General features: G+C 37.2%; 1 protein-coding gene and 1 long non-coding RNA gene across 2 annotated transcripts in view; one reads left to right on the plus strand and one right to left on the minus strand.

Annotated features, from left to right (window-relative positions):
- LOC137211281 (uncharacterized) overlaps window positions 1-6,360 on the plus strand; it is a 40,906-nt gene extending 34,546 nt beyond the window's left edge. The window contains exon 3 of the long non-coding RNA XR_010937007.1: window positions 6,130-6,360. This is a non-coding gene — a long non-coding RNA (uncharacterized lncRNA). The remainder of the gene's footprint in view (window positions 1-6,129) is intronic.
- GPC5 (glypican 5) overlaps window positions 1-24,697 on the minus strand; it is a 1,357,540-nt gene that overhangs the window by 128,221 nt on the left and 1,204,622 nt on the right. The window lies entirely within an intron of this gene.

Here is a 24,697-nt window from a genome sequence, read left to right on the forward strand (position 1 = left end):
ATAGATGAATTGTGTTAATTAGAATCTAACTTTTAAAATGACGGCAAGAGCCTGAACCAAGATGGCAGAGTAGAAGGACGTGCTGTCACTCCCTCTTGTGAGAACACCAGAATCACAACTAACTGCTGGACAATCATCAACAGGAGGACACTGGAACTCACCAGAAAAGATACCCCACATACAAAGACAAAGGAGAAGCCACAATGAGACAGTAGGAGGGGCACAATCACAATAAAATCAAATCCCATAACTTCTGGGAGGGTGACCCACAGACTGGAGATCACTTATACCACAGAAATCCACACACTGGAGTGAAATTCTGAGCCCAACATCAGGCTTCCCAACGTGGGGGTCCGGCAACTGGAGGAGGAATTCCTAGAGAATCAGACTTTGAAGACTAGTGGGATTTGACTGCAGGGCTTCGACAGGATTGGGGGAAAGAGACACTCCACACTTGGAGGACACACACAAAGTAGTGTGTGCATCAGGACCCAGGGGAAGGAGCAGTGGCCCCAGGGGAGACTGAATCAGACCTACCTGGTAGTGTTGGAGGGTCTCCTGCAGAAGTGTGGGGTGGCTTTGGCTCACCATGGGGACAAGGACACTGGCAGAAGAAGTTCTGAGAAGCACTCCTTGGCGTGAGCTCTCACAGAGTCTGCCAGTAGCCCCACAAAAGAGTCCAGGTAGGCTTCAGTGTTGGGTTGACTCAGGCCAAACAACCAACAGGGAGGGAATCCAGCCCCACCCATTAGCAGACAAGCAGATTAAAGTTTTACTGAGCTCTGCCCACCAGAGCAACAGTCAGCTCTACCCACCACCAGTCCCTCCCATCAGGAAACTTGCACAAGCCTCTTTGATAGTCTCATCCACCAGAGGGCAGACAGCAGAGGCAAGAAGAAAGACAATCCTGCAGCCTGTGGAACAAAAACCACATTCACAGAAAGACAAGATGAAAAGGCAGAGGGCTATGTATCAGATGAAGGAACAAGATAAAACCCCAGAAAAACAACTAAATGAAGTGGAGATAGGCAACCTTCCAGAAAAAGAATTCAGAATAATGATAGTGAAGATGATCCAGGACCTTGGAAAAAGAATGGAGGCAAAGATCGAGAAGATGCAAGAAATGTTTAACAAACACGTAGAAGAATTAAAGAACAAACAAACAGAGATGAACAATACAATAACTGAAATGAAAACTACACTAGAGGGAATCAATAGCAGAATAAATGAGGCAGAAGAACAGATAAGTGACCTGGAAGACAGAATGGTGGGATTCACTCCTGTGGAAAAGAATAAAGAAAAAAGAATGAAAAGAAATGAAGACACCCGAAGAGACCTCTGGGACAACATTAAATGCAACAACATTTGCATTATAGGGGTCCCAGAAGGAGAAGAGAGAGGGAAATGTCCAGAGAAAATATTTGAAAAGATTATAGTCGAAAACTTTCCTAACATGGTAAAGGAAATAGCCACCAAAGTCCAGGAAGCGCAGAGAGTCCCATACAGGATAAACCCAAGGAGAAACACACCGAGGCACATAGTAATCAAATTGACAAAAATTAAAGACAAAGAAAAATTACTGAAAGCAACAAGGGAAAAATGACAAATAACATACAAGGGAACACCCACAAGGTTAACAGCTGATTTCTCAGCAGAAACTCTACAAACCAGAAGGGAGTGGCATGATATACTTAAAGTGATGAAAGGGAAGAACCTATAACCAAGATTACTCTACTCGGCAAGGATCTCATTCAGATTCGATGGAGAAATCAAAAGCTTTAGAGACAAGCAGAATTCAGCACCATCAAACCAGCTCTACAACAAATGCTAAAGGAACTTCTCTAACTGGGAAACACAAGAGAAGAAAAGAACCTCAAAAACAAACCCAAAACAATTAAGGAAATGGTCATAGGAACATACATATCAATAATCACCTTAAATGTGAATGGATTAAATGCTCCAACCAAAAGACACAAGTTTGCTGAATGGATACAAAAACAAGACCTATCTATATGTTGTCTCATGAGACCTACTTCAGACCTAGGGACACATACAGACTGAAAGTGAGGGGAAGGAAAAAGATATTCCATGCAAATGGAAATCAAAAGAAAGCTGGAGTAGCAATACTCATATTGGATAAAATAGATTTTAAGATGAATGTTACAAGAGACAAGGAAGGACACTACATAATGATCAAGGGATCAATCCAAGAGGAAGATCATGAAACAATTTGTAACAATTATAAATATTTATGCACCCAACACAGAAGCACCTCAATACATAAGGCAACTGCTAACAGCTATAAAAGAGGAAATCGAGAGTAACACAATAATAGCGGGGGACTTTAACATCTCACTTACACAAATGCACAGATCATCCAAAATGAAAATGAATAAGGAAACAGAAGCTTTAAATGGCACAATAGACCAGATAGATTTAATTGATATTTATAGGAAATTCCATCCCAAAAGAGCAGATTACACTTTCTTCTCAACTGTGCACGTAACATTCTCCAGGATAGATCACATCTTGGGTCACAAATCAAGCCTCAGTAAATTTAAGAAAATTGAAATCATATCAAGCATCTTTTCTGACCACAATGCTATGAGATTAGAAATGAATTACAGGGATAAAAGCACAAACACATGAAGGCTAAACAATACATCACTAAATAACCAAGAGATCACTGAAGAAATCAAAGAGGAAATCAAAATATACCTAGAGAAAAATGACAATGAAAACACAATTATCCAAAACCTATGCAATGCAGTTCTAAGAGGGAATTTTATAGCAATACAAGCCTACGTCAAGAAACAAGAAAAATCTCAAATAAACAATCTAACCTTACACCTAAAGGAACTAGAGAACAAAGAACAAACAAAACCCAAAGTTAGTAGAAGGAAAGAAATCATAAAGATCAGAGCATAAATAAATGAAATAGAAACAAAGAAAACAATAGCAAAGATCAATAAAACTTCTCAGAGCTGCTTGAGAAGGTAAACAAAATGGATAAACCCTTAGCCAGACTCATCAAGAAAAAGAGGGAGAGGACTCAAATCAATAAAATTAGAAATGAAAAAGAAGTTACAACAGACACCATAGAAACACAAAGCATCCTAACAGACTACTACAAGCAAATCTATGCCAATAAAATGGACAACCTGGAAGAAATGGACAAATTCTTAGAAAGGTATAAACTTCCAAGACTGAACCAGGAAGAAACCGAAAATATGAACAGACCAATCACAAGTAATGAAATTGAAACTAGCATTAAAAATCTTCCAACAAACAAAAGTCCAGGACCAGATGGCTTCACAGGTGAATTCTATCAAACACTCAGAGAACAGCTAAGACCCATCCTTCTCAAACTCTTCCAAAAAATTGCAGAGGAAGGAACACTCCCAAACTCATTCTATGAGGCCACCATCACCCTGATACCAAAACCAGACAAAGATACTACAAAAACAGAAAATTACAGACCAATATCACTGATGAATATAGATGCAAAAATCCTCAACAAGACACTAGCAAACAGACTCCAACAACACATTAAAAGGATCATACACCATGATCAAGTGGGATTTATCCCAGGGATGCAAGGATTCTTCAATATACGCAAATCAAGCAATGTGATACACCATATTAACAAATTGAAGAATAAAAACCATATGATCATCTCAAGAGATGCAGAAAAAGCTTTTGACAAAATTCGACATTGATTTATGATAAAAACTCTCCAGAAAGTGGGCACAGAGGGAACCTACCTCAACATAATAAAGGCCATATTCTACAAACCCACAGCAAACATCATTCTCAACGGTGAAAAACTGAAAGCACTTCCTCGAAGATCAGGAACAAGACAAGGACGTCCACTCTCACCACTATTATTCAACATAGTTTTGGAAGTCCTAGCCAAGGCATTCAGAGAAGAAAAAGAAATAAAAGGAATATAAATTGGAATGGAAGAAGTAAAACTGTCACTATTTGCAGACACAGAGAATCTTAAAGATGCCACCAGAAAACTACTAGAGCTAATCAATGAATTTGGTAAAGCTGCAGGATACAAAATTAATGCACAGAAATCTCTTGCATTCCTATACACTAATGATGAAAAATCTGCAAGAGAAATTAAGGAAACACCCCCATTTACCACTGCAACAAAAAGAATAAAATACCTAGGAATAAACCTACCTAGGGAGACAAAAGACCTGTATGCAGAAAACTATAAGACACTGATGAAAGAAATTAAAGATGATACAAACAGATGGAGAGATATACCATGTTCTTGGATTGAAAGAATCAATATTGTAAAAATGACTATACTACCCAAAGCAATCTACAGATTCAATGCAATCCCTATCAAATTACCAATGGCATTTTTTACGGAACTAGAACAAAAAATCTTAAAATTTGTATGGAGACACAAAAGACCCTGAATAGCCAAAGCAGTCTTGAGGGAAAAAAATGGAGCTGGAGGAATCAGACTCCCTCACTTCAGACTACACTACAAAGTTACAATAATCAAGACAATATGGTACTGGCACAAAAACAGAAACATACATCAAATGGAACAAGATAGAAAGCCAAGAGATAAACCCACGCACATATGGTCAACTAATCTATGACAAAGCAGGCAAGGATACACAATGGAGAAAAGACAGTCTCTTCAATAAGTGGTGCTGGGAAAACTGGACAGCTACATGTAAAAGAATGAAATTAGAACACTCCCTAACACCATACACAAAAATAAACTCAAAATGGATGAGAGACATAAATTTAAGACCAGACACTATAAAACGCTTAGAGGAAAACATGGGAAGAACACTCTGACTTTAATCACAGCAAGATCTTTTTTGATCCATCTCCTAGAATAATGGAAATAAAAATAAACAAATAGGCCTAATGAAACTTCAAAGCTTTTGCACAGCAAAGGAAACCATAAACAAGACAAAAAGACAACCCTCAGAATGGGAGAAAATATTTGCAAATGAATCAACAGACAAAGGATTAATCTCCAAAATATATAAACAGCTCATGCAGCTCAATATTAAGAAAACAAACAGCCCAATCCAAAAATGGTTAGAAGACCTAAATAGACATTTCTCCAAAGAAGTCATACAGATGGCCAAGAAGCACATGAAAAGCTGCTCAACATCATGAATTATTATAGAAATGCAAATAAAAACTACAATGAGTTATCACCTCACACCAGTTAGAATGGGCATCATCAGAAAATCTACAAACAACAAATGCTTGAGAGGGTGTGGAGAAAAGGGAACCCTCTTGCACTGTTGGTGGGAATGTAAATTGATACAGCCACTATGGAGAACAGTATGGGTTCCTTAAAAAAGTAAAACTAGAATTACCGTATGATCCAGCAATCCCACTACTAGGCATATACCCAGAGAAATCCATAATTCAAAAAGATGCATGCACCCCAATGTTCATTGCAGCACTATTTACAATAGCCAGGTCACGGAAGCAACCTAAATGCCCAATGACAGATGAATGGAAAAAGAAGTTGTGGTACATATATACAATGGACTATTACTCAGCCATAAAAAGGAACGAAATTGGGTCATTTGTTGAGATGTCGATGGATCTAGAGACTGTCATACAGAGTGAAGTAAGTCAGAAAGAGAAAAACAAATATATTAATGCATATACGTGGAATGTTGAAAAATGGTACATATGAACCCGACTGCAGGGCAGAAATTGAGACACAGATGTAGAGAACAAACGTATGGACACCAAGGGGGGGAAGCGGTGGGGGAGTGGGGGTAGTGGGATGAATTGGGAGATTGGGATTGACAGGTATACACTGATGTGTATAAAACTGATGAGTAATAAGAACCTGTTGTATAAAAAAATAAATAAAAAATTTAAAAAAACTAATACTAAACTTTCTTTGGGTTATTTGTATGGAAATACGTTAATATAAATGTTTCAGATATTACATGAATTCCTAAAAATCTTATATGTTCTGGTATAATGTTATATGTCATAATTCTAGCTATTACTTTAAAATGTGTATCTCAGAAATAACTAAATTTCCTTGTCAATTGAATTATTATGAACTTTCATCAAATCTTTAACCGTGGTCATTTTTATGTCTTTTGTCTTTTACAGACAGTTCTGGGTGTACTCTGATGCTTCTGCAAAAATGTTCCTGTAAAAGTGTTTCATCTTCAAGGAATTCATGGAAAAGACTCTGACAAGTACAGGTTTCTGGTAACTGACTATACTGCTGCACTCAATGAATAAGCATTTTCAGAACTCTAATGGAAAACTGATGAATTCATAAAAGTGCTAACAAAAGATCAAGATAAAAAAAATTAATTACATGGGACTGAGAGAACTGATGAGGATGATTATAATTTTTGTGACTTTCTGTCTGAATAAAAAAAAAAGAAAAAGTACTAAGAAACCAGGTAGTATATATCCTCATCGTCTTTATACTGAGCATGGAAGAAAACCAAAGTGATTATAATTAGTTTATGTTTTAATTTCTGTGTCCTGGGGCACACTAAGTGAAAAATATTTTCAGCACAGTTAATAATGTAGACCTCGGCTAAGCTATACAAGAATTAGAAATCATTTTTGAGTTGCAAGACTGGTTTGTTTCAAGGTGGCCAATCATTTTAACAAAACAATTAGTTTGATTTTTCTTTTGCATATATAACTTAGAAAAACAAGGTCCCACACATTATAATAAATTGATTTGTGATGATAAAGCATTGCAGGATGAATCAGAAGGTGTGGGTTCCACGCCTATCTTTCATGTCTTACTTTTGTGATTAGACCCATTCAAGCAACATCTGAAACTGTATCAATCAACATCAACAAACAGATAGTGATCAGTAATCTAAGTGCTAAAGCCTTTGGTGATGGGTATGCAAAAATAGAAAACCTTGGTCATTTTAAGGGACCATTAATAAATTTATGGTCTGCAAGCAACGCTGTCCAATAGAAAAATAAGGCAAACCACATATGTAAATTTAAAATTTTCTAGTAGATACATTAAAAAAAAGATGAAAAGGTAACAGGTAAAATTAATTTTAAGAATATATTTCAGGACTTCCCTGGTGGCACAGTGGTTAAGAAACCGCCTGCCAGTGCAGGGGACACGGGTTCTATCCCTGGTCCAGGAAGATCCCGCATGCCGTGGAGCAACTTAAGCCCGTGCACCACAACTACTGAACCTGCGCTCTAGAGCTCGCAAGCCACAACTACTGAAGCCCGCGCACCTGGAGCCCGTGCTCCGTAACAAGAGAAGCCACCACAATGAGAAGCCTGCGCACCGAAAGGAAGAATAGCCCTCGCTCACCTCAACTAGAGAAAGCCCGTGCACAGCAACAAAGACCCAACGCAGCCAAAAAAAAAAAAAAAGTGTATTTCATTTAATCCAACATATCCAAATATTATCATTACAACATGATGATACATTTTACACTTTCTTAAACTATATCTTTGATATTCAAAGTGTTTTATTCTCACAACATATCTCAGTTTGTACTAGCCCCATTTCAAATGCTCAGCAGAATATGTGGCTAGTGGCTATCACATTGAATAGCACAGGTCTGGAAGTAGAATAGATATGGGAAAAAACACGATAATTTAGGTGGTGGGTGCACAGAATGGCAGAACACATTCCTACCTCATCTTAGGGAATTTAGAGAACATTTCATAGAAGATCACAATTGAGTGAAACTTTAAGGCTGTGTAGAGACAAGGCAGATATCAAAGGAGGAGCAGCCTATGAGGACCCTCAAGGGGAGACAGGCACTCTGAGTGAAGGAAATAGAAAAACAACAGGCATCTAAGCTATGCAGGAAATGTTTTGCAGGTATATTGTGTGTGAAATGGATGGAGGGAGTTGAAGCAAGCAAAGCACCAAACCTGGATGAGTATTGAATTCTGGGGTAGTGTTACAGAAATAGATTTTATGAGGTGAGTGAACTGACTCCTTGCACCAGTACTGCTTTTAACCAAATATGGGACCTGATTTAAGTCACTTAAGCTTTTTTTTTTTTTTTCCTTGTGGTACGCGGGCCTCTCGCTGTTGTGGCCTCTCCCGTTGTGGAGCACAGGCTCCGGACGCGCAGGCGCAGCGGCCATGGCTCACGGGCCCAGCCGCTCCGCAGCATGTGGGATCTTCCCGGACCGGGGCACGAACCTGTGTCCCCTGCATCGGCAGGCGGACTCTCAACCACTGCGCCACCAGGGAAGCCCCACTTAAGCTTTTTAGCTCTAGTTCCTAGTTTCCACAATTGTAAAATCAAGGAATCGAACTTGGTAATCTCTAATTATCTTTCCAATTAAAAATGCAATGTACAAATATTGCTAAGTATGAATTAAAATGATTCAAGATTTAAATATATGCAGAAATGTCAAAGATGGTATTTAGAAGGTAGAACAGTATAATTTTGTAAATGGCTATTTAACCCTTTTCTGGGAAAATGCTAAGATAGCAATTGAATTTTATAATAATAACAATGTTATATTCCACAGTGTCGTAATTTCTTACCTCCTTCTTTCCTGGAAGGAGAAACTATTTTAATATAGTCAATCAGGAGGTTTTCTCTTACTTTTCACGCCAAATGAATTTTGAATTTTAAGCCCACTAAATCTCTGTATATTTTGCTTAAATACATTCTTCAGAAGTAAACTTGGAATTTGGTAAAATTGGCTGACTCATAGGAAATCAACAAAATTCATATTCAATTTCTATGTCTACTTCTGTATATAAGGTCAATTAAATAATCAAGAATACTATAGAAATTTAAAAGAAATTAACAAGAAGTTAGGATCTAAGCAAATTAAAATTGTCTGTGGCTGACACGTTTCATCAAGATGGACATGTCTATCAAACCTTCCTAGAGCCACCTGGAAGAGAAATAAACTATCTTTGGCTTCAAAATAATAAAGAAATCAGTTTGTTTATACAAAAGAATTCCTACAGCAAATGGGGCATTGAGAGACAAGCTACGTATAAGGCAAGCAGTCCTAAAAGGTAACATACTAGAAATTATCTTCTAATTCTATGCTGCTTTCTTTGAAAGTTATAGTCCAAAGACTTAAATTATACCATGAAAAAAAGTCATCAAGGGTCATCAAACGAACAAAAAAACCCACAAAAGGTGAAAATTTAAGCACCAAAAAACACATATCAATACATATTTTCATTTTAAGCATGAAAATAGACTAAGTCAATGAGTTGGAGATGGGAAAATGCCTGTTAGAGAAGATGAAGATGCAAAGAAGATGTGGTGATTCAGAGACCAGATGATATGGTGACAGCAGATAAAGGACGGAGGAGACAGTTCTCAAGGAGGCTGGTGTATAAAGAAGCCCATCTCCCATGAAGTCTTGAAAATGAATGGAGAGTCAGCAGAATCCATTAAGAGCATGTTTCTTTTCACAAGGGAGAAGGTAGATAGCAGAATTCTGCACAGCAAATGAAGCCTGAAGAAATGTCTACTGAATTGAGAATCCATAAAGAAGACAGTGGATAATAAGGAGATGAATTGCTTGGGATTTCTGCCAAGGTTGAGTGGGGCCACTTGTAACTTTATTATGGAGGTTGTGAGGCCTAACAGGAATTCCAAGGTAGACATCCACACACAGACTGGTTGGAAAGGAAGCTCTTGATTTCTGGGAGGTCTGTTAGGAGGCAAAGGGAAAAGCATTGTGAACGACGGCAACATCTGGACTGAAAATAGAAATGGAGGAAGTTGAATTGTGTTTACATTAAGTGAGCTTTCTTAGTGCTGAGACCAACATCTGGCTTTGGTTACATTTATCTGAACATAGTGAAAATGTTTGAAGTAACCAAAATAAGATTAGACTAAATTTCATAACAGTGTTTACACAGCAGAATAAATGACAAAACAGATACATGGAAAAAAGTGTCTGTTTACACGCACATTTCAAAGAGCATGGATATAGCACCCGAAGCTACATTATCTTAGTGTGGTTGACATAAAACAGGGTCCACATAGACTCCTAATGATGGCCATTACAAATTATGTTAAGCCAAGGTGGTTTAAACACAGATATCCTATGTCTTTTGTTTATTACTATGATAAAAAGAATTTGAGTGCCTTTCTACCACAATTAAGGGAAAACATGGTTAGGAAGTATATTTACATTTTATTGTCCACTATCAACAGCATTTCAGGTGACATCCTTATTCCTAGGAATTACAGCTCTCAATAAGGTTTTTCCCCTTTTCTTTCCATAAATAAATGTATCTGGGGGGCTTTCATTTGTTAGCGAATTCAGAACAGAGCATTTATCTTTACAGAAGCAATCTCAATTTTCTGTGGCCATATTGATGGGGTCTTTAAAATCTCCTAGACCACTAATAAAATACATTGTTTATTGCCTGACCTTGTTTTGGAACCTGATCTTCTGCTCTCATCACTGCAACACCTGCTTTTGAACGAGGAAACAATGGCAAGTAACATATGCTGGGGAACAAGCTGTGATCCCATATCAAGAGAGAAAGTGAATTTAAGTACAAGAATAAGCAGTTAAATTTGGAAGGCTTTATCATTTATTAAGAAATAGTTCAGAAGTCCTCGTTCTGAAGAGAAACAATTGGGTTGAAAGGGTCACAAGAACAAATACAAACATTATCTTTCAGTGACTTAAATAGAATCATCTGTTCATAGAAAGAGAAACACAAATGCACTGATCTCCAGTATGTTGAACAGACTGAATCATGTACAGCAAAGGTGTTTTAGTTAATCTTAAATCATGTGCCATGGTTTCAAGACATCATGATGGGAAAAGTGACTGAATTAAATGCAGTTAATATCAAACCTGAAATGGTAGAGAGATTCAAATAAAAGCATCACCTTTTCTAGTACTTTACAGATCATGCACTCTCTCCTGGAGGTCTGCCTCTAACCTTCAGCTCTTCTGTGAAGCAGCTAAGTTTATGTCATGAAATAATGTGACTTTTGGCAGAGACTAGAAGACACTCAGAGCAACACTCAGGACCATCCATCAGTGCAGGAAGGTGAAGCCTGGTGCTACCTAGTCACTCCAGAAAATGCTTGTTTCCTAGCACATGATCTGCTACTTTAAAAGGCAATGGGAACCACTAATTGGATGTATCATTATTTGAAAAACAAGTTCAATATGAAGTCATAAGTTATACTTTCAGGTTATATTAAGAGTAAGTGATCAAAAAACAGTATAAAAGCCATAGCCATTTCATTCCATTTAAAATCTAAGGCTCTCTCAAATTCTCTGTTTCATAGTTAGGTGAAGTGGAAGTGTTCCATTTTGATCATTTCTAATCAGTTTAATTTGAAGCAATGCTCAATTTTCTTAACATTTAATATGGGCATGTTAACAATATGTGAGTTTTATCTCACAGAACATTGGCTTATTAAAAGTAACCTTACTGAGAACTAATCTCCAAAGAGAGACTGATAGATTTATCTATTGATAGGTAGACTTAATTCCTCGAGTAGACTTCCTTACACTCTCAAATTGATCCTAGATTCCAAATTGCCAAACTAATATCACTTATTTGTTTTAAAGAAGGAGTTTTAATTCAGGTCATAGACTTTGCTCACCCTTGCTCAAGTCTGAAACTGAATTGTGTGTTTCTAAGCATTTCAATCTAAAAGAAGGATAGAAGAACAAATATGTACTTGGAAAGCTTATGTCATTAGGCAGTATGGTAATAAATTTAAAGGAAGATTATAATTTAAGAAATAGTAACATAGCTGTCATAGTAGTTGGGAAATGAAAGTTGGACTCATAGCAAAAGGATATCTTCTAAAGTTCAGTATCTAAATACCAACTTTAGGAAGATGATAAAACTGAAGACACCATGGTTGAATTTATTAAGTAGGCCTTTGTAAAACTCTGACCAAGGTTTAACTTAAAACCCACTCTATAGGGCTTCCCTGGTGGCGCAGTGGTTGAGAGTCCGCCTGCCGATGCAGGGGACACAGGTTCGTGCCCCGGTCCGGGAGGATCCCACATGCCGCGGAGCGGCTAGGCCCGTGAGCCACGGCCGCTGAGCCTGAGCGTCCGGAGCCCGTGCTCCGCAATGGGAAAGGCCACAGTAAGAGGCCCGCGTACCACAAACAACAAACCACAAAAAACCAACCAACCAAACAAACAAAAAACCCCCACTCTACTGTCCTACATCTGAAGCTTTCAATGTTGCATTTGTGAAGATGTAGTCTGACAGGTGATACAGTTCATCACCTGTAGACCATTAATATACATTCTAAACATGTATAAAAGTATATTGACCTAACATGATAAAGAAGGCCAATGCTTTATTTTTATTAAGAAATTGATGGGCCTGATTTCTTTTCTAAGAATTTTCTGCCCAAAATTCCTGACGTACAAATTCTATAGGCTGAGTAAAAAATTTAAAAAGTATAAGTTGTCTTTGAGAAAAAATTTCTGATTCTGAAGAAGCAATATTACTTTATTTCTGACCTAGCATAATTTCAGAACTTAAACATCTTTGAAAGCAATAATGATAATTTAACATATTTTTCCACAAGATGAAATTTAAACTTATGGATTAAAATCAATAAGACAAAATAAATCATATTTGGAGTTTTCAAAAAATAACCTATTTTTTCTTAGACTACAAACCCATTTACAAAACACAAGGAAATTGTTCAATTAAGACAATCATTACTTAACATGAGAGTAACAGGAAGGGGGAAAATAGTTTTTTCCAATGTGGTCTTTTATTCTTTAATTATTCTACGGTAAAAGACTCTCACCGTAAGGTAGAATTTGATTTCAGACGAGATATACGCCATTCTGACCTCAAACTGACCTAAAATTTTTTAGTTCTGGAAACAAATATGCATTGAGAGCCTGAAGAAACTAAGCTAAAAAGAAATATCACAAGGCATGCAAAGACACATTGCCTATTACTTTCTATCTTAGCAACATCCTGACTGAGATGAAAGAAGGGGGGAAATAACAATAGAAAAAATCTTTTTTTCATAGGAATATTTACTGTGGACTCAAGTCCAAGTTTTCTCCAAAGTTTCTTTCCCTATTAAAAACTAGAAAATAGAATTTACTTGGAGGAGGGCTGGGGTGAGTGAGAAGTCCTGTGGTGATTTTTCAGTGAATTTATGAAACTAGGAGAGCCACGTCTGGCTAAAGTGATACATGGCCATTATACCAATATGGCCATAATACTGAGGCACTCTAAGTACAAATCATGATTTTCAGTAGCAAGAAATAATGAGGTACATTTGACTCCTTATCAGATTTGACTATGGGTCTGTGATTAACTTAAATATTTTCTATTAGGGAAAGGAAATAAGGAACTGCATTTTATCCAATGAATACTAAGAAGAAAGTTATTTGGAGAGTTAAGACTCTTTGCTTGATCTAGTAAATGAGGATAGATGCATATTTTATTCCTGTGAATGTAATGCTGAGTTAATATGAATCTTAACCTCAACCTTAATTGTTTGAATTATGAAAAATGAATTGCAATCCTCAGTAGCAGGATTGGATGTTTCATGTAGCTATCTCTAATCCTCCCAACAGCTCTAACAGTAGATATTATTATCCCATATTTTCCAAAAGAGGAAATCAAGCTTTAGGTATGCTCAAAGTTACTTTGTTAATATGAAGCAGAGCTGGGATTTGAACCCATTTCAAAACCCATGCTATTTCCATTATGTCGCATATCATCTAAGAACATATTTTTTTGGCTTAGCCCGCTTATATGGATTCAAAGTGAAAATACATAATGGGAAATATGAGTCATGTACTGAGTAGCAATTTTTATAATTTCTGCTGAAGAATAACTTTAAAATTGGCAAGTAATCTAAACTTTGTATTTAAAATACATGACTGTCTTGACTTTAGGCATTCCTAACTAAATTAGCTTTTCTTTGTGTAATTAAATCACACTCTGGAATTCTAGTCTTTATTTCTATCAAAACAAATCAACACTTTTTTTGTTGTTACAGTAAAGAATCTGCCCATATCCCATCAATTTGTTTTCCTTTTGTTTTATAATCCAAAAGAGAGGTTTGATAGAATGTTTTCCCTCTCATGTTTGGGAACTCTTAACTGGAGCCCATGTATTTCTTAAGTCTTATGAAAATATATGCAACATTTTGTAATAAGTGACTAAGTGCATTTTTCTGGCAATGAGTCCCTTGGCTTTCACTGGATTACAAAAGAATCCATGGCTGAAAAGAAAGATAAAAACTACTTACTTCCTAGCAGAGACTTTTTGTTTTTTTTGATAGTGTCAACTTAAATGAGATGGAAAATACAATACAATGATGTTTAGTTGTACCCTTTCAAACAGAAGCAAAGTATTTACCCTTGAAACCATACATAAACTACATACATTTTATAGTCATTTCTTTCTTTCTTTTTCTTCTGTCTAGGTCATTTGAAATAAGCTTACTTGTTAAAAAAAAAAAAAAACTTTGGAGACAAAACTTTAAAAAATTCTATGGAACAATGCAGTGTTTTTCCAAAATTGGAAGGAAAGTTGAGATGAAGTCTACTTTATACTGAGATATATAGCCCAAACTTGTCTTGAATAAAGACTAAAATCAAAAGAAAGAAAACGAAATAAAATATGATTAAAAATCAAAAGAAAAATAGTAGGTTGGCAGTTTAAGGGTTTCTAATCAAAGTTTCAGCTAGGTACCCATCTGCGTTGTCTAAAGAGTCATTTCTCAAATTTACCCTTGAACTGGATATTTAATGATAGTTTTATAATGGCAATGACCCCTAAATAGGACAGACGGAGGTTTTTCCTTGCCTCATTAAACCTGGAAGAGGTCAATGTTATAAGCCTCTGATTTTCTTCCATAGGTAGTGACTTAACAGCATGTGTGAGTAAGACATTTACTTAATTCATCATGTTAGAATGTTTTTTCCCTAGATAATACTAATCCCAAATTATATACACCCCTTTTATTATAAAAGAATCCAGTCCATCACTTCTACAAGAGTTATTTCTTTTCTAAGCCTAGCTGTTCAAAGTGGGATGCAGAATAATACTTTTCTGAGCACTTTAACAAAGTTGGCAATACATGGAAAGGCACCGACATGGTACTAATTAAGGGCTGGGGAGTTTGGTGAGTTTCCTGGTCACAGATTTTGGGGTTTTGAAACTAGCAATTCTTTACTCTTCCTTGTTCAGATAGCCTAAAATAATGGTCATACTTCATTTGGACTATACGTTGATTTTGGATATAGACTTTTAAAATATCTGAGTTTTTTTTGTTTTAACTGTGTTATTAAGAAATGCTCATAACAAATGGGACCTAATGAAACTTCAAAGCTTTTGCACAGCAAAGGAAACCATAAACAAGACCAAAAGACAACCCTCAGAATGGGAGAAAATATTTGCAAATGAAGCAACCGACAAAGGATTAATCGCCAAAATTTACAAGCAGCTCATGCAGCTCAATAACAAAAAAACAAATAACCCAATCCAAAAATGGGCAGAAGACCTAAATAGACATTTCTCCAAAGACATACAGACTGCCAACAAACACATGAAGGAATGCTCAACATCATTAATCATTAGAGAAATGCAAATCAAAACTACAATGAGATATCACCTCACACCAGTCAGAATGGCCATCATCAAAAAATCTAGAAACAATAAATGCTAGAGAGGGTGTGGAGAAAAGGGAACACTCTTGCACTGCTGGTGGGAATGTGAATTGGTTCAGCCACTATGGAGAACAGTATGGAGGTTCCTTAAAAAACTACAAATAGAACTACCATATGACCCAGCAATCCCACTACTGGGCATACACCCTGAGAAAACCAAAATTCAAAAAGAGTCATGTACCAAAATGTTCATTGCAGCTCTATTTACAATAGCCCGGAGATGGAAACAACCTAAGTGCCCATCATCGGATGAATGGATAAAGAAGATGTGGCACATATATACAATGGAATATTACTCAGCCATAAAAAGAAATGAAATTGAGCTATTTGTAATGAGGTGGATAGACCTAGAGTCTGTCATACAGAGTGAAGTCAGTCAGAAAGAGAAAGACAAATACCATATGCTAACACATATATATGGAATTTAAGAAAAAAAAAATGTCATGAAGAACCTAGGGGTAAGGCAGGAATAAAGACGCAGACCTACTAGAGAACGGACTAGAGGTTATGGGGAGGGGGAAGGGTGAGCTGTGACAGGGCGAGAGAGAGTCATGGACATATACACACTAACAAACAGTAAGGTAGATAGCTAGTGGGAAGCAGCCGCATGGCACAGGGATATTGGCTCGGTGCTTTGTGACAGCCTGGAGGGGTGGGATAGGGAGGGTGGGAGGGAGGGAGACGCAAGAGGGAAGACATATGGGAACATATGTATATGTATAACTGATTCACTTTGTTATAAAGCAGAAACTAACACACCACTGTAAAGCAATTTTACCCCAATAAAGATGTTTAAAAAAAAAAAGAAATGCTCATTCCTTAAGCCTAGAAATAAAGAAGTTACATTTTTTTTTCTCACTTTCTTACATTCTGCTCCAGAGTCTAAATTCTGCTTATTTGTGGAGTGGCATTATTTTGCAGTTTAGTGGCTCCCAGCTGTGCAGTTTTTCTGGACATCACAGCGATAGCAAAAGCATAGATTTTGGTTGTCTTCCCTGTGCACCGAGAAGAATTTTTGGCATTACACTCAGTTCACTATGCATCTAGCTCTCTGTATAATGGATGGAGTTCTTCTGTTTCCATGGAAGGAGGAAAGACTTTTGGAACATACATATCCATTGACCCTTGCTGGATTCTTTTTCTGCCTATATCCAAGTCCATCTCAACAGTAGTCGGGAGACAGAATATATACAGCATTTAAATATCCAGGAAGAGAATCGCTACACCAAGTATAGATGATCAAACCCAAGCTTGCATTTTTCCTACACTTTGCCTTAACAAATTTGAGTGTCTCCCTGGGCGGCTTGTCCTTGACTTTGCTGCATGATAAATTTTGGTAGAGGAAAACACATTGTACAACCTTGCAGTCCTCTGTAAAAAGGAGCAGAACTAAATACATTATCTGTTTCACACGTCAGAAATTCCCCCCCATATAATCTTGTCATGTTTTTCCCCTGTAACCATGGCCGCATTTGTCAGGCAATAGCAACAAAATATTCTCTGTAAAAAAGAAGCAATATGTTTGATTTCAAAATGTATTTGAATTTATGTGCATCATATAACAGGAAACTTTTCCTTATTATGCTCATCAACGTTTATTCTTGATAACTGCAAAGAAAAGTCCTGAGATTAATTATAAAATAATTTTTCTATTTATTATTTTAGGATAACAACCACAAATTTTATTCAAATGTAGGTCCATAAAGAATCAAATATTTTAAAGGCTTAATCTTTTTTTTTTTTTTTTTTTGCGGTACGCGGACCTCTCACTGTTGTGGCCTCTCCCGTTGCGGAGCACAGGCTCCGGACGCGCAGGCTCATCAGCGGCCATGGCTCACGGGCCCAGCCACTCCGCAGCATGTGGGATCCTCCCGGACCGGGGCACGAACCCACGTCCCCTGCATCGGCAGGCAGACTCCCAACCACTGCGCCACCAGGGAAGACCTAAAGGCTTAATCTTTAAAGTAGGATCTATTATTTACTTTCTTTTCATAACATTTCCAAATGCCTCTGGTTATGGTGTTTGTGAATGCCTCTTTAAATCATTATTTTTCTCAGTCTAGCTTATTTAATGCACCAGTTGCTGCCTACATGTATGATAAATAAATATAAAGTAAAGACCAGCCCTTCAATGGCATTTTGGGGCACTGTAAAAGGAGCGTTTTTCCTTTACCCTTGACTTATGTTAAGTATTCAGTTCAGGTTAGAGAAGATGGTTGTCTGATTGCTTGTCCTATTTTTCTTTGCCAGAGCAGATAAAGTATGCTTATCTATTAAAAGCACTCCAGAGTAACATTAAGCCAGGACACCTGTGGAGTTTGAAATCGTAGGTTCTCAAACAGGTCACTGGCTGCTGGGGCAGCTTCAAGAACAGAATAACAAGCACTCTTTAGTATGGGAAACAAGGATCTCAGTGCTTTCATGTGGTCTGTGTAGAAGGAAAATTTATCAACAGTGAGAGAGAAAGGAAAAGATCTTCATTTCCCACTTTTCTTAATCAGTCATTAATCTATAGATCTATTCTTATTTTTAAAACTGTGTCTTAGGGGTCCATGACCATAGCAAAATGTATCATAAATATTTGAACAGAAGCTGTGTGGTTTATAAGGGCTTCACTTTTCTTAAGTTTGAAGACAATATGTGACATTAATTTATAGCAAAGGATGCTTTAATTGGTATCCCAACCATTTCCCTTTATAATAATAAAAAATCAGCGAAGTAGGCAAATTTGGGGGTATAACGTAGAGCTGTTAGGAGTTCGGGATTGTTAGAATCATTTGAAAGGAGGTCTTTTTAGTGTCATAAAATGTCTAAAATAAGTTCTTGATAATTTTGTAAACTTATAAAGTGCAATAATTTATATTTAGATTATTCAACTGGCAGTTAGTAGGTAGCAGAATAAAATAAATTCTAAAAGAATATAACACAAAAACTAACTAGTCATTGTCCAATTATGGGATCACTGTAGGAATTTCTGTAGAAATTGTATTATGAGCAATATTGCTTTTTTGTGAGAACTGGCTTTTTTTTTTTAGCTTAAAAGTGAATGGTTTGTGGGAGATTGGTTCAAGATGGCAGAGTAGAAGGACATGCTCTCACTCCCTCTTGCGAGAGCACCAGAATCACAACTAACTGCAATCATCGACAGGAAGGCACTGGAACTCATGAAAAAAGATACCCCACATCCAAAGACAAAGGAGAAGCTACAATGAGACGGTAGGAGGGGCACAATCACAATAAAATCAAATCCCATAATGGCTGGGAGGGTGACTCACAAACTGGAGAACACTTAAACCACAGAAGTCCACCCACTGGAATGAAGGTTCTGAGCCCCACATCAGGCTTCCCAACCTGGGGGTGTGGCAATGAGAGGAGGGATTCCTAGAGAATCAGACTTTGAAGGCTAGCAGGATTTGATTGCAGGACTTCGACAGGACTGGGGGAAACAAGGACTCCACTCTTCGAGGGCACACACAAAGTAGTGTGTACGTTGGGACCCAGGGGAAGGAGCAGTGACCCCATAGAGGACTGAACCAGACCTACCTGCTAGTGTTGGATGGTCTCCAGCAGAGTCGGGGGGTGGCTGTGTCTAACCATGAGGATGATGACACTGGCAGCAGAAGTTCTGAGAAGTGCTCCTTGGCATGAGCCCTCTCAGAGTCCGCCCTTAGCCCCACAAAAGAGCCCAGGTAGGCTCCAGTGCTGGGCCGCCTCAGGCTAAACAACCAACAGGGAGGGAACCCAGCCCCAGCCTTCAGCAGACAAGTAGATTAAAGTATTACTGAGCTCTGCCCACCAGAGCACACACAGCTGTACCCACCACCAGTCCCTCCCATCAGGAAACATGCAGGAGCCTCTTAGACAGCAGCATCCACCAGAGGGCAGACAGCAGAAGCAAGAAGAACTACAATCCTGCAGCCTGTGGAACAAAAACCACATTCACAAAAAGATAGACAAGATGAAAAGGCAGAGGGCTATGTACCAGATGAAGGAACAAGATAAAACCCCAGAAAAACAACTAAATGAACTGGAGATAGGCAACCTTCCAGAAAAAGAATTCAGAATAATGATAGTGAAGATGATCCAGGACCTCAGGAAAAGAATGGAGGCAAAGATCGAGAAGATGCAAGAAATGTTTAACAAAGACCTAGAAGAATTAAAGAACAAACAAACAGATGAACAATACAATAACTGAAATGAAAACTACACTAGAAGGAATCAATAGCAGAATAACCGAGGCAGAAGAACGGATAAGTGAGCTGGAAGACAGAATAGTGAAATTCACTGCTGCAGAACAGAATAAACAAAAAAGAAGGAAAAGAAATGAAGACAGCCTAAGAGACCTCTGGGACATTAAATGCAACAATATTCGCATTATAGGGGTCCCAGGAGGAGAAGAGAGAGAAAAAGGACCCGAGAAAATATTTGAAGAGATTATAGTCGAAAACTTCCCTAACATGGTAAAGGAAATAGCCACCCAAGTCCAGGAAGCACAGAGAGCCCCATACAGGATAAATCCAAGGAGAAACACACTGAGACACACAGTAACCAAATTGGCAAAAGTTAAAGACAAAGAAAAATTATTGAAAGCAGCAAGGGAAAAACAACAAATAACATACAAGGGAACTCCCATAAGGTTAACAGCTGATTTCTCAGCAGAAACTCTACAAGCCAGAAGGGAGTGGCATGACATATTTAAAGAGATGAAAGGGAAGAAACTACAACCAAGATTACTCTACCTGGCAAGGATCTCATTCAGATTCCATGGAGAAATCAAAAGCTTTACAGACAAGCAACAGCTAAGAGAATTCAGCACCACCAAACCAGCTCTACAACAAATGCTAAAGGAACTTCTCTAAGTGGGGAATACAAGAGAAGAAAAGGACCTACAAAAAGAAACCCCCCAAAATTAAGAAAATGGAACATACATATTGATAATTACCTTAAATGTGAATGTATTAAATGCTCCAGCCAAAAGACACAGGCTCACTGAATGGATACAAAAACAAGACCCATCTATATGCTGTCTACAAGAGACCCACTTCAGACCTAGGGACACATACACACTGAAAGTGAGGGGATGGAAAAATATTCCATGCAAATGGAAATCAAAAGAGGGCTGGAGTAGCAATACTCATATCAGATAAAGTAGACTTTAAAATAAAGAATGTTACAAGAGACAAGGAAGGACACTACATAATGATCAAGGGATCAATACAAGAAGAAGATATAACAATTATAAATCTATATGCACCCAACATAGGAGCACCTCAATACATAAGGCAACTGCTAACAGCTATAAAAGAGGAAATCGACAGTAACACAATAATAGTGGGGGACTTTAACACCTCACTTACAACACTGGAGGTCATCCAAACAGAAAATTAATAAGGAAACACAAGCTTTAAATGAAACAACCTACCAGATATATTTAATTGATATTTATAGGACATTCCATCCAAAAACAGCAGATTACACTTTCTTCTCAAGTGCTCATGGAACATTCACCAGGATAGATCACATCTTGGGTCACAAATCAAGCCTCAGTAAATTTAAGAAAACTGAAATCATATCAAGCATATTTTCTGACCACAACTCTATGAGATTAGAAATCAATTACAGGGGAAAAAACGTAAAAAACACAAACACATGCAGGGTAAACAATACGTTACTAAATAACCAAGAGATCACTGAAGAAATCAAAGAGGAAATCAAAAAATACCTAGAAACAAATGACAGTGAAAACACAATGATCCAAAACCTATGGACTGCAAAAGCAGTTCTAAGAGGGAAGTTTATAGCAATACAAGCCTACGTCAAGAAACAAGAAACAACTCAAATAAACAATCTAACCTTACACCTAAAGGAACTAGACAAAGAATAACAAAACAAAACCCAAACTTAGTAGAAAGAAAGAAATCATCAAGATCAGAGCAGGAATAAATGAAATAGAAACAAAGAAAACAATAGCAAAGATCAATAAAACTAAAAGTTGGTTCTTTGGGAAGATAATCAAAATTGATAAACCACTAGCCAGACTCATCAAGAAAAATAGGGAGAGGACTCAAATCAATAAAATTAGAAATGAGAAAGGAGAAGTTACAACAGACACCGCAGAAATATAAAGCATCCTAAGAGACTACTACAAGCAACTCTATGCCAATAAAATGGACAACCTGGAAAAAATGGACAAATTCTTAGAAAGGTATAATCTTCCAAGACTGAACAAGGAAGAAAGAGAAAATATGAACAGACCAATCACAAGTAATGAAATTGAAACTGTGATTAAAAATCTTCCAACAAAGTAAAGGCCAGGAGCGGATGGCTCCACAGGTGAATTCTATCAAACACTTACAGAAGAGCTAACACCCATTCTTCTCAAATTCTTCCAAAGAATTGAAGAGGTGTGAACACTCCCAACTCATTCTATGAGGCCACCATCACCCTGATACCAAAACCAGACAAAGATACTACAAAAACAGAAAATTAGAGACCAGTATCACTGATGAATATAGATGGAAAAATCCTCAACAAAATACTAGCAAACAGAATCCAACAACACATTAAAAGGATCATACACCATGATCAAGTGAGACTTATCACAGAGATGCAAGGACTCTTCAATATATGCTAATCAAGCAATGTGATACACCATATTAACAAATTGAAGAATAAAAACCATATGATCATCTCAATAGATGCAGAAAAAGTTTTGACAAAATTCAACACCCATTTATGATAAAAACTCTCCAGAAAGTGGGCATAGAGGGAACCTAATTCAACGTAATTAAGGCCACATATGACAAGCCCACAGCAAACATCATTCTTAATGGTGAAAAACTGAAAGCATTTCCTCTAAGATCAGGAACAAGACAAGAACGACCAACACTCACCACTATTATTCAACATAGTTTTGGAAGTCCGAGCCACGGCAATCAGAGAAGAAAATATACATCAATGGAACAGGGTAGAAAACCCAGAGATAAACCCACGTACCTATGGTCGACTAATCTACGACAAAGAAGGCAAGGATACACAATGGAGAAAAGACAGTCTCTTCAATAAGTGGTGCTGGAAAACTGGACAGCTACATGTAAACGAATGAAATTAGAACACTCCCTAACACCATACACAAAAATAAACTCAAAATGGATAGAGACCTAAATGCAAGACCGGACACTATAAAACTGTTAGAGAAAAACATAGGAAGAACACTATTTGACATAAATCACAGGAAGATCTTCTTTGATCCACTTCCTAGAGTAATGGAAATAAAAACAAAAATAAACAAATGGGACGTAATGAAACTTAAAAGCTTTTGCACAGCAAAGGAAACTACAAACAAGACAAAAAGACAACCCTCAGAATGGGAGAAAATATTTGCAAATGAATCAATGGACAAAGGATTAATCTCCAAAATATAAAAGCAGCTCATGCAGCTCAATATTAAAAAAACAAACAACCCAAACAAAAAATGGGCAGAAGACCTAAGTAGACATTTCTCCAAAGAAGACATACAGATGGCCAAGAAGCACATAAAAAGCTGCTCAACATCATGAATTATTAGAGAAATGCAAATCAAAACTACAATGAGGTATTGCCTCATACTGGTTAGAATGGGCATCAACAGAAAATCTACAAATAACAAATGCTGGGGAGACTGTGGAGAAAAGGGAACCCTCTTGTACTGTTGGTGGGAATGTAAATTGATACAGCCACTATGGAGAACAGTACGGAGGTTCCTTATAAAACTAAAACTAGAACTATCATATGATCCAACAATCCCACTACTGGGCATATACCCTGAGAAAACCATAATTCCAAAAGACACATGCACCCCAATGTTCATTGCAGCACGATTTACAATAGCCAGGTCATGGAAGCAACCTAAGTGCCCATCGACAGACGAATGGATAAAGAAGATGTGGTACATATATACAATGGAATGTTACTCAGCCATAAAAAGGAACGAAATTGAATCATTTGTAGAGACGTGGATGCATCCAGAGACTCATACAGAGTGAAGTAAGTCAGAAAGAGAAAAACCTATATTGTATATTAATGCATATATGTGGAAACTAGAAAAATGATACAGATGAACCAGTTTGCAGGGCAGAAACTGAGACACAGATGTAGAGAACCAACTTATGGACACCAAGGGGGGAAAGTGGAGGCGGGGGGAAGAAAAAAAAATTAGAATGTTTAACCATAATATTTAGCAACTTAAAATCACTAGAATAAAATAAACATTTTGTTTTAATGAAAAAAAAAGTGAATGGTTTTATTACTTTGGTAGTACCATAATTTTTTTTTTCCTAATAGACTAAAAGCCTCATTTTATATTTGTGCCATTTGTAGAAGCTAAATGGAGATATTGAGAAGTCAGCTAGGAATCAGATCACTGGAACTTATATTTTACCTTCATTTTATGAAATAATCATTTTAGGGGCTCTAGGTACCATTTATGTATTTTCAATGCATTTTATAGCAATTTGAGCAACATTATTTCAAATGAAAAATCACATTCACTACTAAATAGCAATGAATGATTTCCCCAAGTTACCTACATATAACCAATCCTCAGTGTTTGTACAAATTGAAGGAAGAAGGAGAAAATGATTTCCAACCCCCAATTATTTCCCAGAGGTTTTTGCCTTTGGCTTTTTAATACACATTGAATTTCTAAAACAATTTATTATTTGCTCTAACAACTAAATTGATAAGTATGTAATGAAACTGATGACTGCTGAAGCAAATCAGCATTTGGTGTGCGGTAGGAATAAAAGAAGAAAGTGTAGAGTATTAAAATGTAGCAATAGCTTCTCTACAGAGTGAAAAATCCCTGGATGAATGAATTCTTAATCTGGGAGTAACTTTTGGTAAATTAGAATAAAACTGTTTCTTTAATAGCTGAACATGACTCTGGGTCAAATTGATTTTTTAAAAAATATTACCCAAAAGAAAGTTAAATATTGTAGTCATGTTATATATCCAGAAGCAAAGGGATGTGTAGGGGTGTGTGTGTCTATTTTTCTTT

Source organism: Pseudorca crassidens, chromosome 18, assembly GCF_039906515.1.
Source record: "Pseudorca crassidens isolate mPseCra1 chromosome 18, mPseCra1.hap1, whole genome shotgun sequence".
NCBI classification, from domain to species: Eukaryota; Metazoa; Chordata; class Mammalia; order Artiodactyla; family Delphinidae; genus Pseudorca; species Pseudorca crassidens.